The sequence below is a fragment of the Ranitomeya variabilis genome, chromosome 1 (genome assembly GCF_051348905.1).
Source record: "Ranitomeya variabilis isolate aRanVar5 chromosome 1, aRanVar5.hap1, whole genome shotgun sequence".
NCBI lineage: Eukaryota > Metazoa > Chordata > Amphibia > Anura > Dendrobatidae > Ranitomeya > Ranitomeya variabilis.
Window position 1 is genome coordinate 1042029908 of NC_135232.1, and position 20028 is coordinate 1042049935.

Here is a 20028-nt window from a genome sequence, read left to right on the forward strand (position 1 = left end):
ATGCCATGCAAACGAACCACATGCTGAAAAAACAATGGAACCAAATCAGAGGAGGAAGGCAATTTAGGCAAAGGTACCAAATGGACCATTTTAGAGAACCGGTCACAAACCACCCAGATAACAGACATCTTCTGGGAAACAGGAAGATCCAAAATAAAATTCATGGAAATATGCGTCCAGGGACTCTCAGGGACTGGCAAAGGCAAAAGCAACCCACTAGCGCAAGAACAGCAAGACTTGGCCCGGGCACAAGTCCCACAGGACTGCACAAAAGAACGCACATCCCGCGACAAGGAAGGCCACCAAAAGGACCTAGCAACCAAATCTCTGGTACTAAAAATCCCAGGATGACCAGCCAACACTGAACAATGAACCTCAGAAATTACCTTACTAGTCCATATATCAGGAACAAACAGCTTCCCCGGTCAGGTTTATCAGCCTGAAATTCCTGAAGCACCCGCCGCAAATCAGGGGAGATGGCAGAAAGAATCACCCCTTCCTTAAGAATGCCAACCGGCTCAAGGACTCCAGGAGAATCAGGCAAAAAACTCCTAGAGAGGGCATCAGCCTTAACATTCTTAGATCCCGGAAGATACGAGACCACAAAATCAAAACGGGAGAAAAACAGGGACCATCGAGCCTGTCTGGGGTTCAGCCGCTTGGCCGACTCGAGGTAAATCAGATTCTTATGATCGGTCAAGACCACAATGCGGTGCTTGGCTCACTCAAGCCAATGTCGCCACTCCTCAAATGCCCACTTCATAGACAACAACTCCCGATTGCCAACGTCATAATTGCGCTCCGCAGGCGAAAACTTTCTGGAAAAAAAGGCACACGGTTTCATCAAAAACCATCAGAATTCCTCTGAGACAAAACAGCCCCTGCCCCAATCTCAGAAGCGTCAACCTCAACCTGAAAAGGAAGAGAAACATCCAGCTGACGCAACACAGGGGCAGAAGTAAATCGGCGTTTACGCTCCTGAAAGGCCTCAACCGCCGCAGAGGACCAATTCGTCACATCAGCGCCTTTCTTCGTCAAATCGGTCAGGGGCTTAACCACACTGGAAAAGTTGGCAATGAAACGGCGATAAAAATTAGCAAAGCCCAAAAATTTCTGAAGGCTCTTCACCGATGTGGGTTGAATCCAGTCATGAATGGCTTGGACCTTAACAGGATCCATTTCTATAGACGAGGGAGAAAAAATAAAACCCAAAAAAGAGACCTTCTGAACTCCAAATAGGCACTTAGACCCCTTCACAAATAAAGCATTATCACGAAGGATCTGGAATACCATCCTGACCTGCTTCACATGAGACTCCCAATCATCGAAAAAATCAAAATATCATCCAAATACACAATCATGAATTTATCAAGATAATTGCGGAAAATAACATGCATGAAGGACTGAAATACAGAAGGAGCATTAGAAAGCCCGAAAGGCATCACAAGGTATTCAAAATGGCCTTCGGGCGTATTAAATGCAGTTTTCCATTCGTCACCCTGTTTAATACGAACAAGATTATATGCCCTCGGAGGTCAATCTTAGTAAACCAACTAGCCCCCTTAATCCGAGCAAACAAATCAGAAAGCAAAGGTAAGGGGTATTGGAATTTGACCGTGATCTTATTAAGAAGGCGATAATCAATACAGGGTCTCAAGGAGCCATCCTTCTTGGCAACAAAAAAGAATCCCGCTCCCAATGGTGACGAAGACGGCCGAATATGCCCCTTCTCCAAAGACTCCTTGACGTAACTCCGCATGGCGGCATGCTCTGGCACAGACAGATTGAAAAGTCGGCCCTTAGGGAACTTACAGCCAGGAATCAAGTTAATAGCACAATCACAGTCCCTATGTGGAGGAAGGGAACTGGACTTGGGCTCATCAAAGACATCCTGGAAATCCAACAAAAACTCAGGGACTTCAGAAGAGGGGGAAGAGGAAATTGACATCAAAGGAACGTCACAATGTACCCCTTGACAACCCCAACTAGTCACAGACATAGATTTCCAATCCAGCACCGGATTATGTTCCTGTAACCATGGAAAACCCAGTACAACAACATCATGCAAGTTATGCAACACCAGAAAACGGCAATCTTCCTGATGTGCTGGAGCCATGCACATGGTCAGCTGAGTCCAATACTGAGGTTTATTCTTGGCCAACGGTGTAGCATCAATGCCCCTCAAAGGAATAGGGCTCTGCAAAGGCTGCAAGGAAAAACCACAGCGCCTGGCGAATTCCAAGTCCATTAAGTTCAGGGCAGCGCCTGAATCCACAAATGCCATGACAGAAAAGGACGATAATGAGCATATCAGGGTCACAGATAAGAGAAATTTAGGCTGTACAGTACTGATGGTAACAGACCTAGCGACCCTGTTAGTACGCTTAGGGCAATCAGAAATAACATTAGCAGAATCACCACAGTAAAAACACAGCTTATTCTGACATCTGAATCCCTGCCGTTCTGCTCTAGTCAAAATCCTATCACATTGCATAGGCTCAGGACTCTGCTCATAGGACACTGCCATATGGTGCACAACTTTGCGCTCGCGCAGGCGCCGATCAATCTGAATGGCTAGAGACATAGATTCGTTCAAACCAGCAGGCGTGGGGAACCCCACCATAACATCTTTAAGGGCTTCAGAAAGACCCTTTCTGAAAATTGCTGCCAGAGCATCCTCATTCCATTTAGTGAGTACAGACCATTTTCTAAATTTCTGGCAGTATAATTCTGCCGCTTCCTGACCCTGACATAGGGCCAACAAGGTTTTTTCTGCATGATCCACAGAATTAGGTTCGTCATACAATAATCCGAGCGCTTGAAAAAATGCGTGTACATTCAGCAATGCCGGATTCCCTGATTCAAGGGAGAATGCCCAGTCCTGAGGGTCACCACGCAGCAGAGAGATGACAATCTTAACCTGCTGAATGGGATCACCAGAGGAACGGGGTTTCAAAGCAAAAAACAATTTGCAGTTATTTTTAAAGTTCAAAAACTTAGATCTGTCCCCAAAAAACAAATCAGGAGTAGGAATTTTAGGCTCTAAAGCCGGAGTCTGGACAACATAATATTGGATACTCTGTACTCTTGCAGCAAGTTGATCCACACGAGAAAACAAACCCTGAACATCTATGCCAGTGCCAAAATACTGAACCACCCAGAGATTAAGAGGAAAAAAAGACAAAACAGACTACAGAAAAAAAAATGGCTCAGAACTTTTTTTTCCTTCTTTTGAGATGCATTTAATTCATTTTTGGCCAGTTGTACTGTTATGAACTGGTGGTTTAAGAGCAACATGGGACGTGCTCTGGAGCAGGTGGTACCTGTACTGACCGCAGTTCCTGAGCTTAACACAACACTACAAGTAGCCGTGGGATGTTCCTGTCACTCCCTAGACACCTCGTCACAGCCGGAGGACTAACTACCCCTAAAGATAGAAACTGAAAAGCTATCTTGCCTCAGAGAAAATTCCCAAAGGACAGACAGCCCCCCACAAATATTGACTGTGAGTGGAGAGGGAAATGACATACACAGAATGAAACCAGGATGTAGCAAAAGGAGGCCACTCTAGCTAGATAGAACAGGACAGAATACTGTGCGGTCAGTATTAAAAACTAGAAAAATCCACCACAGAGTTTACAAAAATCTCCACACCTGACTAAAGGTGTAGAGGGTAAATCTGCTTCCCAGAGCTTCCAGCTTAACTGAATAAATCCATACTGACAAGCTGGACTAGAAAAAACATATAATGTGCTGAACGATTAAGTCCACAAAAAGTGGACTGCAAAAGAACAAAGCAAGGACTTATCTTTGCTGAACTGGTCAGAATATCAGGGAAATCCAAGAGAGATGTGAATCCAACCAGGAACCATTGACAACTGGCACTAGCTGAAGGATAGAGCTAGGATAAATAGCCGAGCCAGAAAGACGATCAGTGGAAGCAGCTGCTGACTGCTAAATCCAAGGAGCAGCAGTTCCACTTAAAACCACCGGAGGGAGCCCAAGAGCAGAACTCACAAAAGTGCCACTTACAACCACCGGAGGGAGCCCAAGAGCGGAATTCACAACAGAGCTGCACTCACACGGAGACCGTGCAGACAGCCGTAAACGGCGCTGCAAGGCCCAAAAAAACCTCCTCTACGTTATCCTATGTAGTGTTTTTCCACAATTTAGCTGAATACGGGTGGAAAGTCACTAAAAGGAATTATTTGAAAAAATGTGCAGCAGCCTGCACTATTTGCAAACAAGGACTATGTATTTTACGGTATGAGGCAGTGACGCACCCTGAGCTGGATACAACCGGCTGTGGCTGCACACAGACTACAGGGCGAGCTGCACTCACACGGAGACCGTGCAGACAGCCGTAAATGGCGCTGCAAGGCCCAAAAAAACCTCCTCTACGTTATCCTATGTAGTGTTTTTCCACAATTTAGCTGGATACGGGTGGAAAGCCACTAATAGGAATTATTTGAAAAAATGTGCAGCAGCCTCCACTATTTGCAAAAAAGGACTATGTATTTTACGGTATGAGGCAGTGACGCACCCTGAGCTGGATACAACCGGCTGTGGCTGCACACAGACTACAGGGCGAGCTGCACTCACACGGAGACCGTGCAGACAGCCGTAAACAGCGCTGCAAGGCCCAAAAAAACCTCCTCTACATTATCCTATGTAGTGTTTTTCCACAATTTAGCTGGATACGGGTGGAAAGCCACTAATAGGAATTATTTGAAAAAATGTGCAGCAGCCTGCACTATTTGCAAAAAAGGACAATGGATAGAACAGTATGAGGCAGTGAACCACCCTGAGCTGAATACAACCGGCTGTGGCTGCACACAGACTACAGAGTGGGCTGCACTCACACACACACACACACACAGAGACCTTGCAGATCACTGTGTAAACAGCGCTGCAAGGCAAAAGCAAGGTGAACACACAGCGGTTGCTAAATTAGCCTGGGAAAAGTACAATGAAGCAAATCGCTATCTCAACTGGCCCTCAGTCAGAACACAGCGTCCTATGCCTAACTGAATTCACAGCAGAGTGAGCCAGAAAGGGCGGCAGCGTTTTTTATAGTGCATCATGACATCATTTCAGCAGCCAATTACAGCCTTGCAAGTAGTTACATGCCCACCATGCTGAACAGGATGTGCCCACACTTGTAATCATTCCTCATTGGCTGAATTCATGCAGTTTGAATCCTGCGAACTTCCGATTCCGGTATCCGATATGCAGTAAGTATCGGAACTCGGTATCGGAATTCCGATACCGCAAATATAGGCCGATACCCGATACTTGCGGTATCGGAATGCTCAACACTAGTTATCACCACATGTTATAAATAAAATGTGATATTTATCTTGCGGAGTCAAAGCGCCAACGCAAGATAAATAGACATGGTGTGGTGTCAATAAACACAACGCATGTGTGGTTCCATAGGGTAGGTATGACACCTCTGTCTTTGGAAGCATAGTGCAGACGGGATTTCTGAAAATCCTCTCTTCACTATACTATCACATCTGGATGCTGCGTATTGAACGCGGTGGCAGGACACAACTTTGAATACACAGCCAACTGTTGAACTGCACATGGAAACAGGCTACATGTATATTTGTGGTTTCTAAATTACCTCCGCAATGTCTGGCTGGTGATAAGGAACTGTAGCTCGTCGTAAAACGGGAAAGTTCTCCGACTTGGCGAAAAGCCACTTTTATCGCAGGCATTTATATATTTGTGAAAACGGTCCCTGACGGAGCGCCATCTTTGCTTCACATCTTTTTCAAGAAAAAAACAAACAAAAAAAACATTATATATATATAATCAAAGTGCATTTGTAATACAATCAAATGTTAAATACTAAATAACATTATAATTACCAATTTGCAGTTGCTTTGCCGCTGGATAGGAGTCCCATTCCGGAAATAGGTCGCGGAATATTTTGGTCCATGCAAGGTCCCTGAAGTATTTGTCTTTATAAGACTCATCCGCAGGGTCCCAAATGGCAGGGTAATCACGAACCAACAATGAATACAATACTGTCATTTGATACTATATCGAACAGCAAAGTAATGTTAACCCCTTTCCGACCCATGACGCCACATAGGCGTCATGAAAACCCGTGCCAATCCGACCCATGACGCCTATGTGGCGTCATGGAATGATCGCGTCCCTGCAGATCGGGTGAAGGGGTTAACTCCTATTTTACCCGATCTGCAGGGAGAGGGGGAGTGGTACTTCAGCCCAGGGGGGGTGGCTTCACCCCCCTGTGGCTACGATCGCTCTGATTGGCTGTTGAAAGTGAAACTGCCAATCAGAGCGATTTGTAATATTTCACCTAAAAAACAGGTGAAATATTACAATCCAGCCATGGCCGATGCTGCAATATCATCGGCCATGGCTGGAAAACCTGAAGTGACCACCCCCCACCCCACCGATCGCCCCCCCACCGCTCCGTTATGGGGTCCGGTCCCCTCCGTCCTGTGCTCCGCTGCCCCGTGCTCCTGCCCGCTCCCCCGTCCTGCTGTCCGCTCCCCCCGTCCTCCGATCACCCCCCCTGTGCTCAGATCCACCCCCCTACCACCCCTTCATACTTACCGATCCTCCCGGTGTCCGGCCGTCTCCTCGCTGGGCGCCGCCATCTTCCAAAATGGCGGGCGCATGCTCAGTACGCCCGCCGGCCGGCAGATTCCTTACAGGTACATTTTGATCGCTGTGGTAGGTTCTACCACAGCGATCAAAATAAAAAAAATAATAAATAAACCCCCCCCTTTATCACCCCCATAGATAGGGACAATAATAAAATAAAGAAAATATATATTTTTTTTTTTCCCACTGTGGTTAGGGTTAGAACTAGGGTTAGGGTTAAAACTAGGGTTAGGGTTACGGGTAGGGTTAGGGTTATGGCATGTGCGGATTTGGCAGCGGATCCGCAGCGGATCGGCCGCGGATCCGCAGCGGATCGGCCGCTGCGAATTCGTAGCAGTTTTCCATCAGGTTTACAGTACCGTGTACACCTATGGAAAACCAAATCCGCTGTGCCCATGGTGCGGAAAATTCCGTGCAGAAACGCTGCGTTGTATTTTCCACAGCATGTCAATTCTTTGTGCGGATTCCGCAGCGTTTTACACCTGTTCCTCAATAGGAATCCGCAGGTGAAATCCGCACAAAAAAACACTGGAAATCTGCTGTAAATCCGCAGGTAAAACGCAGTGCCTTTTACTTGCAGATTTTTCAAAAGTCGTACGGAAAAATCTCACACGAATCCGCTACGTGGGCACATACCCTTAGGGTTAGGGTTGGAATTAGGGCTAGGGTTGGAATTAGGGTTACGGGTGTGTTGGGGTTAGGGTTGTGGTTAGGGGTGTGTTGGGGTTAGGGTTGGGATTAGGGTTATGGCTACAGTTGGGATTAGGATTAGGGGTGTGTTGGGGTTAGTGTTGAAGTTAGAAATGAGGGGTTTCCACTGTTAGGGCACATCAGGGGTCTCCAAACGCAACATGGCGCCACCATTGATTCCAGCCAATCTTGCATTCAAAAAGTCAAATGGTGCTCCCTCCCTTCCAAGCCCCGACGTGTGCCCAAACAGTGGTTTACCCCCACATTTGGGGTACCAGCGTACTCAGGACAAACTAGGCAACAACTGTTGGGGTCCAATTTCTCCTGTTACCCTTGCAAAAATAAAAAATTACTTGCTAAGACATAATTTTTGAGGAAAGAAGAATTATTTTTTATTTTCACGGCTCTGCGTTGTAAACTTCTGTGAAGCACTTGGAGGTTGAACGTGCTCATCACACATCTAGATAAGTTCCTTGGGGGGTCTAGTTTCCAAAATGGGGTCACTTGTGGGGTGTTTCTACTGTTTAGGCACATCAGGGGCTCTGCAAATGCAACGTGACGCCCGCAGACCATTCCATCAAAGTCTGCATTTCAAATGTCACTACTTCCCTTCCGAGCCCTGACGTGCGCCCAAACAGTGGTTTACCCCCACATATGGGGTATCACTGTACTCACAACAAACTGGGCAACAAACATTGGGGCCCAATTTCTCCTGTTACCCTTGTGAAAATAAAAAATTGCTTGCTAAAACATCTTTTTTGAGGAAAGAAAAATGATTTTTTATTTTCACGGCTCTGTGTTGTAAACTTCTGTGAAGCACTTGGGGGTTCAAAGTGCTCACCACACATCTAGATAAGTTCCTTGCGGGGTCTAGTTTCCACAATGGAGTCACTTGTGGGGAGTTCCTACTGTTTAGGCACATCAGGGGCTCTGCAAATGCAACGTGACGCCCGCAGAGCATTCCATCAAAGTCTGCATTCCAAAACGTCACTACTTCCCTTCCGAGCCCCGGCATGTGCCCAAACAGTGGTTTACCCCCACATATGGGGTATCAGCGTACTCAGGAGAAACTGGACAACAACTTTTGAGGTCCAATTTCTCCTGTTACCCTTGCAAAAATAAAAAATTCTGGGCTAAAAAAATATTTTTGAGGAAAGGAAACACATTTATTATTTTCACGGCTCTGCGTTATAAACTTCTGTGAAGCACTTGGGGGTTCAAAGTGCTCACCACACATCTAGATAAGTTCCTTGCAGGGTCTAGTTTCCAAAATGGAGTCACTTGTGGGGAGTTCCTACTGTTTAGGCACATCAGGGGCTCTGCAAATGCAACGTGACGCCCGCAGAGCATTCCATCAAAGTCTGCATTCCAAAACGTCACTACTTCCCTTCCGAGCCCCGGCATGTGCCCAAACAGTGGTTTACCCCCACATATGGGGTATCAGCGTACTCAGGAGAAACTGGACAACAACTTTTGAGGTCCAATTTCTCCTGTTACCCTTGCAAAAATAAAAAATTCTGGGCTAAAAAAATATTTTTGAGGAAAGGAAACACATTTATTATTTTCACGGCTCTGCGTTATAAACTTCTGTGAAGCACTTGGGGGTTCAAAGTGCTCACCACACATCTAGATAAGTTCCTTGCGGGGTCTAGTTTCCAAAATGGAGTCACTTGTGGGGAGTTCCTACTGTTTAGGCACATCAGGGGCTCTGCAAATGCAACGTGACGCCCGCAGAGCATTCCATCAAAGTCTGCATTCCAAAACGTCACTACTTCCCTTCCGAGCCCCGGCATGTGCCCAAACAGTGGTTTACCCCCACATATGGGGTATCAGCGTACTCAGGAGAAACTGGACAACAACTTTTGAGGTCCAATTTCTCCTGTTACCCTTGCAAAAATAAAAAATTCTGGGCTAAAAAAATATTTTTGAGGAAAGGAAACACATTTATTATTTTCACGGCTCTGCGTTATAAACTTCTGTGAAGCACTTGGGGGTTCAAAGTGCTCACCACACATCTAGATAAGTTCCTTGCGGGGTCTAGTTTCCAAAATGGAGTCACTTGTGGGGAGTTCCTACTGTTTAGGCACATCAGGGGCTCTGCAAATGCAACGTGACGCCCGCAGAGCATTCCATCAAAGTCTGCATTCCAAAACGTCACTACTTCCCTTCCGAGCCCCGGCATGTGCCCAAACAGTGGTTTACCCCCACATATGGGGTATCACCGTACTCAGGAGAAACTGGACAACAACTTTTGGGGTCCAATTTCTCCTGTTACCCTTGCAAAAATAAAAAAATTCTGGGCTAAAAAAATATTTTTGAGGAAAGGAAACACATTTATTATTTTCACGGCTCTGCGTTATAAACTTCTGCGAAGCACTTGGGGGTTCAAAGTGCTCACCACACATCTAGATTAGTTCCTTGGGAGGTCTAGTTTCCAAAATGGGGTCACTTGTTAGGGAGCTCCAATGTTTAGGCACACAGGGGCTCTCCAAACGTGACATGGTGTCCGCTAATGATTGGAGCTAATTTTCCATTCAAAAAGCCAAATGGCATGCCTTCCCTTCCGAGCCCTGCCGTGTGCCCAAACAGTGGTTTACCCCCACATATGGGGTATCATCGTACTCAGGACAAACTGGACAACAACATTTGGGGTCCAATTTCTCCTATTACCCTTGGAAAATTAAAAAATCCTGGGCTAAAACTCATTTTTGAGGAAAGAAAAATTATTTTTTTATTTTCACGGCTCTGCGTTATAAACTTCTGTGAAGCACCTGGGGGTTATAAGTGCTCACTATGCATCTAGATAAGTTCCTTGGGGGGTCTAGTTTCCAAAATGGGGTCACATGTAGGGGAGCTCCAATGTTTAGGCACACAGGGGCTCTCCAAACGCGACATGGTGTTCGCTAACGATTGGAGCTAATTTTCCATTCAAAAAGTCAAATGGCACGCCTCCCCTTCCGAGCCTTGCCGTGCACCCAAACAGTGGTTTACCCCCACATATGAGGTATCAACATACTCAGCAGAAATTGCCCAACAAATTTTAGGATCCATTTTATCCTGTTGCCCATGTGAAAATGAAAAAATTGAGGCTAAAAGAAATTTTGTGTGAAAAAAAAGTACTTTTTAATTTTTACGGATCAATTTGTGAAGCACCTGAGAGTTTAAAGTGCTCACTATGCTTCTAGATAAGTTCCTTGGGGGGTCTACTTTCCAAAATGGGGTCACTTGTGGGAGCGCTCCAATGTTTAGGCACACGGGGGCTCTCCAAACGTGACATGGTCTCTGCTAGCGATGGAGATCATTTTTCATTCAAAAAGTCAAATGGCGCTCCTTCCCTTCCGAGCCTTACCATGTGCCCAAACAGTGGTTTACCCCCACATGTGAGGTATCAGTGTACTCAGGAGAAATTGTCCAACAAATTTTAGGATCCATTTTATCCTGTTGCCCATGTGAAAATTGAAAAATTGAGGCTAAAATAATTTTTTTGTGAAAAAAAAGTACTGTTTAATTTTTACGGATCAATTTGTGAAGCACCTGGGGGTTTAAAGTGCTCACTATGCTTCTAGATAAGTTCCTTGGGGGGTCTAGTTTCCAAAATGGGGTCACTTGTGGGGGAGCTCCAATGTTTAGGCACACGGGGGCTCTCCAAACGCGACATGGTGTCCGCTAAAGATTGGAGCCAATTTTTCATTCAAAAAGTCAAATGGCGCTCCTTTCCTTCCAAGCCCTGCCGTATGCCCAAACAGTGGTTTACCCCCACATATGAGGTATCAGCGTACTCAGGACAAATTGGACAATATCGTTCGTGGTCCAGTTTTTCCTTTTACCCTTGGGAAAACAAAAAAATTGTTGCTAAAAGATCATTTTTGTGACTAAAAAGTTAAATGTTCATTTTTTCCTTCCATGTTGCTTCTGCTGCTGTGAAACACCTGAAGGGTTAATAAACTTCTTGAATGTGGTTTTGAGCACCTTGAGGGGTGCAGTTTTTAGAATGGTGTCACTTTGGGGTATTTTCAGCCATATAGAACCCTCAAACTGACTTCAAATGTGAGGTGGTCCCTAAAAAAAATGGTTTTGTAAATTTTGTTGTAAAAATGAGAAATCACTGGTCAAATTTTAACCCTTATAACTTCCTAGCAAAAAAAAAAATTTGTTTCCAAAATTGTGCTGATGTAAAGTAGACATGTGGGAAATGTTATTTATTAACTATTTTGTGTCACATAACTCTCTGGTTTAACAGAATAAAAATTCAAAATGTGAAAATTGCGAAATTTTCAAAATTTTCGCCAAATTTCCGTTTTTTTCACAAATAAACTCAGAAATTATCGACCTAAATTTACCACTAACATGAAGCCCAATATGTCACGAAAAAACAATCTCAGAATCGCTAGGATCCGTTGAAGCGTTCCTGAGTTATTACCTCATAAAGGGACATTGGTCAGAATTGCAAAAAACGGCAAGGTCATTAAGGCCAAAATAGGCTGGGTCATGAAGGGGTTAAAGAAAATGTATTTCTAAAATTGGGATATATTTTAATATAACCCCTACAGTAACCCAAGAACAAACAAGAAACCCAAACACCAAATAATACAAAAAAAACCTAACACAACATAACAGCAGACCGAACAGAAGAATAACACAGTGTCGTAACTTCAAACTCTTTAGCAACTATGCCAAAGGTAAATGGACCCCCTAATTTTGTTATCCTTTAAGAGCAATAGTCTCTTTATATAGGCAAAATAGACTTTGTTGGCCCACCTACGCTCCAGGCCCCTGGTACAACTGCAACCCCTGCACCTGTTGTAGTTAAGCCCCTGCCAGAACCCTAACCTCAACATACCCCTAAGCGTAATCTCAACCCTATCCCTAAGGGTATGTGTCCACGTTCAGGATGGCCGGCAGTTTGGACGGAGAGGCAAACCTGCTCCGCCCTAAGTTCCACCCCCTTCTGTGACGAGATGATGCCGGATGTGTTCATTGCACACATCCGGCATCATCGCACCCCACACATAGGGCCCTGTGTTTTACCTTGTGGTGGCGCAGCGTCGCATGGAAACATACCCTAAGGGCTCATTTCCACTTGCGAGAAACACGCCCGTGTCTCGCAGGTTAAAACCAAGATCTGGCACCGGCAATCCTGAGCGGAGCGTGCGGTTCCATGTGTTGCTGGGTGGCCTCATGCTCCGCTCTGGATTGCTGGCACCAGAGCTTGGTTTTAACCTGCGAGACACGGATGTGTGTGGACAAGTGGAAATGAGCCCTAATCACAACACTATAGCTATCCCAACCATAACCCTAGTCTCAACACCAACCCTAATCACAATCCTACCCCTAACCTAAATACTATTTAAAAAAAAAAATAGGCAATGTGGCCAAAATTAGCGTGGCCTCCCGTGGAATTATCAGCACCAGAGTGGGAAAGCAGACAGCTGTGGGCCAATATTTGTGGCCTGGGAAGGGGTTAAAATACCCATGGCTGTTCCCAGGCTAGGAATATCAGCCCACAGCTCTCTGCGTAGCCTTTCTGGCTCTTAAATATAGGGGGACCCAAAAAAAATGACGTAGGGTCCCCCTATATTTTTAGGCCAGAAAGGCTAGGCAGACATCTGTGGGCCAATATTTGTGGCCTGGGAAGGGGTTAAAATACCCATGGCTGTTCCCAGGCTAGGAATATTAGCCCACAGCTGTCTGCATAGCCTTTCTGGCTCTCAAATATAGGGGGGCCCAAAAAAATGACGTAGGGTCCTCCTATATTTTTAGGCCAGAAAGGTTAGGCAGACAGCTGTGGGCCAATATTTGTGGCCTGGGATGGGGTTAAAATACCCATGGCTGTTCCCAGACTAGGAATATTAGCCCACAGCTGTCTGTGTAGCCTTTCTGGCTCTCAAATATAGGGGGGCCCCCCCAAAAAAATGACGTAGGGTCCCCCTATATTTTTAGGCCAGAAAGGCTAGGCAGACAGCTGTGGGCCAATATTAGTGGCCTGGGAAGGGGTTAAAATACCCATGGCTGTTCCCAGGCCATGAATATAAGCCACAGCTGTCTGCGTAGCCTTTCTGGCTCTCAAATATATGGAGATCCCCAAAAAAAAGAGTTGGGGTCCCCCTATATTTTTAGTCAAGCAAGTAAGGCAGCACACTGCAGCGCTAAAACATGCAAACATGAAACACGAAAATTGAACTGCATTGCTGCACTAGAAATATGAAAAATGAGAGTGTTTAGCGCATAAAAAAGGCCAATTTTATGTGTACCTGGTAGCCACTTTACGGCATCTCTCTTATACCAGGTCCTATGCTTTCCTTCCTTGCTGAGAATAAATGTCTCCATGTGAATGGGTACCTGTGAAAACCTCTTACGAGACTAGCATTCTCTCTCTCTGTGGAGGGGTACTGGACCTGTTGCAATCAAAACACCTGTGACTAGGAGGTGGAGTGCTCGGTCAGAAGGCTAAATAATACATTTCAAAAAACTGACCATGACATCCAAACATAGACTAAGTGTGAACAGGTGCTGAACCTTAGAGTCACCAACTCCTATACAGTCAAGCAAATAAGGCAGCACACTGCAGCGCTAAAACATGCAAACATGAAACACGAAAATTGAACTGCATTGCTGCACTAGAAATATGAAAAATGAGAGCGTTTAGCGCATAAAAAAGGCCAATTTTATGTGTACCTGGTAGCCACTTTATGGGATCTCTCTTATACCAGGTCCTATTTGAATTAATTTTCCAATCCACATTTCTTTCCAAGGCAACTATCCTGCTCTTACCCCCATTTTGCTTCCTTTTGCAGCCCACTAGCCCTTACTATGACCATTTTAGAGCACCAGAGTTCAGGTCTCCATTGACTTATATGGGGCTTGCTCACTCCTATTTATTGGTAAGTGAACCTACTTTTTCAGGTTATCTCGCAGCACATTTTTTTATTATGACTTGACTAGTTTGTGTGAGTTACAACAACTTATTTAGCTTTTGTGCTATTTTTGATCTAAAACAGTATTACTAAGAACCCTGATTTATTTAAATGCACTTGCTTTTTACTTATTTAGTTACAGCAGGGTTTTTTGCTCATTTTGTTTCTTGTAGGTTTTGTGCACTTTATGGCCAATGTGAACATGCGTTTGTGTGCTGCATGTATACCAACTTAATCCAAGTTTCCTGAGCTGGTAATTACATTTAAAAGCTTCCACAGACTGGTGTCCATAGATTGGGACTCGGCCCTTTTGTCTGCCCTTACTCACACATTGAGGTCAACTCTGACACATGGTAAGATTTTTAAAATTAGATAGTGTAGGTTCCGTGCCGATCAGGGGCACCTTCATGACTGTGGGATGGTTTTTATGTTATATTTGATCAAAAACAGTATTGCTAAGAACCCTGAGTTATTTAAATGCACTTGCTTTTTACTTATTTAGTTACAGCAGACTTTTTTGCTCATTTTGTTTCTTGTAGGTTTTGTGCACTTTATGGCCAATGTGATCCAAGCTCAATTTTTGTGCTTTTTCAACATACTTATTTAGGTCTGGCGGTTTGATATTTTTGATCACATATGCCTTGTGGGCTTTTGTGTTGGATTTTTATAGTACATTACTCAAGTCTGACACCAATTAGTATATTCACACAGTATTGTGTAGGTTTGTAATTGTTTTTCACTTTGTGTGCCTTAAAAAGGCACGCCCATGAAATGTTTTATCCTCTTAGTATACTGCAATCATCATATTATACTGCACTGTGTACTTACAATTGCTCATTTTGCCATTCTACCTATTTAATTCTACTATATAATATATAGCAAACAACATTTTTTAACTGTATTTGAATAATTCAATGGCATAAAGTCTTCAACAATACATTATATTTACAGACATTTAATTTCATTTAAGTATTTATAAAAAATTGTCCTGTTCTAAAATGTCACTTTGACAATTAACATTTCAATTAACTATTCACATTTTTTTAAGCCCAGAAGAAAATATCTAATACTGACGTTCAAATTGTATCAAGCAGAGATTAGAACAATGTCAACTACAGCACCAAATTATTATGCTGTCAGATTGTCTGTAACAACATTTGAATATAAAATATATACATTAGACTCCAATCTACCTGTCTGGGGAGTGATATGTAAAGCAGAATTCTAATGCTGTGTCTTTCAAATATAATTTATTTTTTACTCTTTAGGTTTGCCTCAAAACATTGTGTAGTTACAAAGCAAAAAAAAATGCAGATCTTTTAAGAGGCTAAACACTATTCCATTTGTCAGAATGCATAAATTAGGATATATGCAATCATAACAAGTTCCTTATGCCTGTGGCAGAACCAAAGACAAAATGTGTGGCACAAATCTACTTAATTAAAATTGGACAATAATGGGCCATTTTGATTTAAGTTAATATAATACTTAAAGAGGTATTCCAGTTTCATCAGTTATCATTTAACCTCTAAATAAGTAACAGCTAGGGATGAGCGAACGTGCTCCATGATACTCGGATAGCGCTCAAATTTCTGGGTGCTCGGAAATGCTCATTAGGCCGGTTTCACACGTCAGTGGCTCCGGTACGTGTGGTGACAGTTTCCTCATGTACCGGAGACACTGACACACGTAGAGAAATTAAAATAAATGTGTCTCTGCAGATGTCAGCGTGTTTTCACGGACCATATGTCCATTTGCAAAACACGGAGACATGTCAGTGTTCATGGGAGCGAATGGATCACACTGACCCATTAAAGTCAATGGGTCCTTGTAAGCACGTACCGCACACGGATGCTGTCCATGTGCCATCCGTGTGCTGTCCATGTGCGTTTTTCCTGTCATAGGGTTAAAATTGAAAAAATTGTTTCAATACACGGCACAGACACACGTACAGCACACGGACATTACACTGACAGCACACGGACCCTAAAAACGGACACACGGCATCATGCGGATCCCACACGGATGGCCTACATGCACACACAGACACACGGATACGGATAACTCCAGTACTGTTTTCTCTGTTACCGGAATTATCTGGATGTGTGAGACTGGCCTTACTTGATGAGCATTGGATGGTACTCAATTTAAAACTCGAATCCTCGAATCCCGATCCCGCATGTTTGGCGCCTGTTACATAGCCACTAAGCATGCAGGGATTGCCTGCTAGTCACTGTAATGCTGTAGCCATCTTGTAGTGGCATTACTATGAGTGGCTGGTGTGATGCAGTGACCCCTGTAACAGGTAGGGGGCGCTGCATGGTCTCCCCAGTATGCACACAGAGGTGTATTGAGGCCATGAGAGTGCATGGCAGTTGCATGCATGGCTGTGGTCATAAGATAAAGTCCGGCATTGTGATGAATGGCCGATATGTGTGTCGCAGCAGAGGAGACTCTGTGCTGCCAGCCTGAAGCGATGTGGTGTTCTGGGACCTGTAGTCCTACAGTTATAGTATTTGGCATATTTATAATGGGAGGCTAGGCAGGGCTAGTTATGTGAGATGGGCGGGACAAACTAGCCACACACATCCACACTCCCACCCGGGGGAGTGGTTAAAAGGGATATAATGTGACCAGGGTGTGGGTCGCATGGGTCCTGTGTGGTCTGAGTGTGCAGACTTGTATAGTACAGGTGCAAGGTCCTGAGAGATACCTCGATGTTGGGTGTGCTAAGCCCTGAAGAGCACGTGGTGGGACTTTGCTACTGGTGGCCTGGGTATTGGATGGTCCCAGCTGGGGATGGACGTCCTGAATAGTACCCGGACTGGCCACCTGTGTAATCCTGGGTAACCTGGGTGTTGGGAGGTCCTGGGAGTAGGACCGGATCCCTGAAACAGCATGAGGTGAGGACCGGAATCTGCAGAGCCAGTGACAGCTACTGTGTGGGGAAGCTACAGTCCTCCGGTGGGTCTGGACTGACTAAGATATGCTGCCCAGGCAAGTTGGTGAGTTCCGTGAGGCAGCTTACCCGGAAGAGAGGACTGACAAGGAGTCAGCAGGTGGAGCAGGAGCTCCCGTAAGGTACCTCCATAAACTGTTGGTGCTTATTGTATCATGAACTGGGTGGTAACCCACGGCAACTGGTCAGAGAGGATGAGCGTGTTTAGTTGCCACAGACTAAGGATCTGAAACTTGATATGATGTCCTGGTTCAGTGTGTAAATGGACTGTTCTTGATATGGTTTATGAGGCTTAATAAACCACATGGACTGTTTTGTTTTAAAAACCCGTGCCCGTGTGCTTGAATCCTGTGCCGAGCGAGTGTCCCCCAATACACTCAGTAAGAGCAATCTTACACTGGCCATATTACATCATCAAAGCTATAAAAGAACAGGTGCAGCCACACTCGGTTAATGACACCATTGTACAGCTCAGAGACAGTTCATATTGGAGGGAGAGAGTGCTTGTCCAGGCCTGTGTGTGCAGTTAAACTAATCTGAGTCCTCTAGTGTTGATACTGGTGCTTATGCTGAACCATCATACTAACAGCTAGGGTTGAGCGACTTTTATTTTTATAGGATCGGGTCGGGTTTCACGAAACCCGACTTTCTCAAAAGTCGGGTCGAGCGAAATCGGCCGATCCTATAAAAAAGTCGGGGTCGGGGTCGGCCGAAACACGAAACCCAATGCAGTGCAATGGGATACTATGGTTCCCAGGGTCTGAAGGAGAGGAAACTCTCCTTCAGGCCCTGGGATCCATATTAATGTGTAAAATAAAGAATTAAAATAAAAAATATTGATATACTCACCAGTCCGGAGGCCCCTGGACATCACCGCTGGTAACCGGCAGCCTTCTTTGCTTAAAATGAGCACGTTCAGGGCCTTCCATGACGTCACGGCTTCTGATTGGTCGCGTGCCGCTCATGTGACCGCCACGCGACCAATCACAAGCCGTGATGTAATTCTCAGGTCCTAAATTCCTAATTCTAGGAATTTAGGACCTGAGAATTACATCACGGCTTGTGATTGGTCGCGTGGCGGTCACATGGGCGGCCGCGACCAATCACAAGCCGTGACATCATCTAAGGCCCTGAACGCGCTCATTCTTAGGAAGGAAGGCTGCCGGAAAGAAGCCGAGGGTGAGTATATTCCTATTAGATATATACTCACCCTCGGACGTGCCCTGTTATGGTTTCCAATGGCAAGGAAACATCAGAAGCATAGAATAAACGGACAAGCTCTCGGGTGATGGAAACTAGAGCTGACCGCGATGCTAAACCTACACACCACACTAGAAGTAGCCAGGGGGCATTCCTGCGTTGTCTCTAGATGCCGCGCGCCAGCCGGAGAACTAACTACCCCTGGTAGAAGAAAACACAGTCCTGGCTTGCCTCCAGTGAATGTCCCCACAGGAGATAGCAGCCCCCCACATATAATAACGGTGAGAGCAGATGAAAAGACACACGTAGTATGAAAGCAGATTTAGCACAGAGAGGCCCGCTAACTAAATAGCAGAAAGATACAACAGAGGACTTCGCGGTCAGCTGCAAAACCCTTCAAAACACCATCCTGAAATTACCTTAACTCATGTGACAACTCATGACACCGGAGTGGTAATTTCAGCCCAACAAGAGCTTCCAGCTGCAGAGATTCACATAAGTGCAAACTGGACAAAACATACAAAAATAGACTTAAAGGGAACCTATCACCCCGTTTTTTTCGGTATGAGATAAAAATACTGTTAAATATGGCCTGAGCTGTGCATTACAATAGTGTAGTTTGTGGACCCCGATTCCCCACCTATGCTGCCGAAATACGTTACCAAAGTAGTCATTTTCGCCTGTCAATCAGGCTGGTCAGGTCGGATGGGCGTGGCTTCTTCCCCCAGATATTGCGTAGTTTTCCGTTGGTGGCGTAGTGGTGTGCGCATGTCCAAGGTCCCCAATCCTGCACGGGGGGGTGAAAATAGCAGCGATGTCCGTTATTCCATTGGTGGTCGGTGGGCGCGGCCATCTTCCTTTGGCCGCGCGTGCGCAGAAGCGGCGCTCTGCTGGCCGCGGCTTCAGGAAAATGGCCGCCGCGATCTCCATCTGCGCACGCGCGGTATCCCGCGGCCATTTTCCTGAAGCCGCGGCCAGCAGAGCGCCGCTTCTGCGCACGCGCGGCCAAAGGAAGATGGCCGCGCCCACCGACCACCAATGGAATAACGGACATCGCTGCTATTTTCACCCCCCCGTGCAGGATTGGGGACCTTGGACATGCGCACACCACTACGCCACCAACGGAAAACTACGCAATATCTGGGGGAAGAAGCCACGCCCATCCGACCTGACCAGCCTGATTGACAGGCGAAAATGACTACTTTGGTAACGTATTTCGGCAGCATAGGTGGGGAATCGGGGTCCACAAACTACACTATTGTAATGCACAGCTCAGGCCATATTTAACAGTATTTTTATCTCATACCGAAAAAAACGGGGTGATAGGTTCCCTTTAAGGACTAAAGTGTCCAACTTAGCTGAGCAGAAAACTGGAAGCAGGAACATGCAACAGAATCACTCTGGATACATTGATGGCCAGCATTAGAATGACTGAGGAGCAAGGTTAAATAGGATACTCCCACATCCTGATAGGAACAGGTGAACTGAGAAGGCAAAGCTTGCAGGACACCAGTACCACAAGAGACCACCGGGGGAGCCCACGAACCGAATGACAACAGTCCACCCCCCTTAAGGAGGGGGCACCGATCCCTCACAAGAACCACCAGGGCGATCTGGATG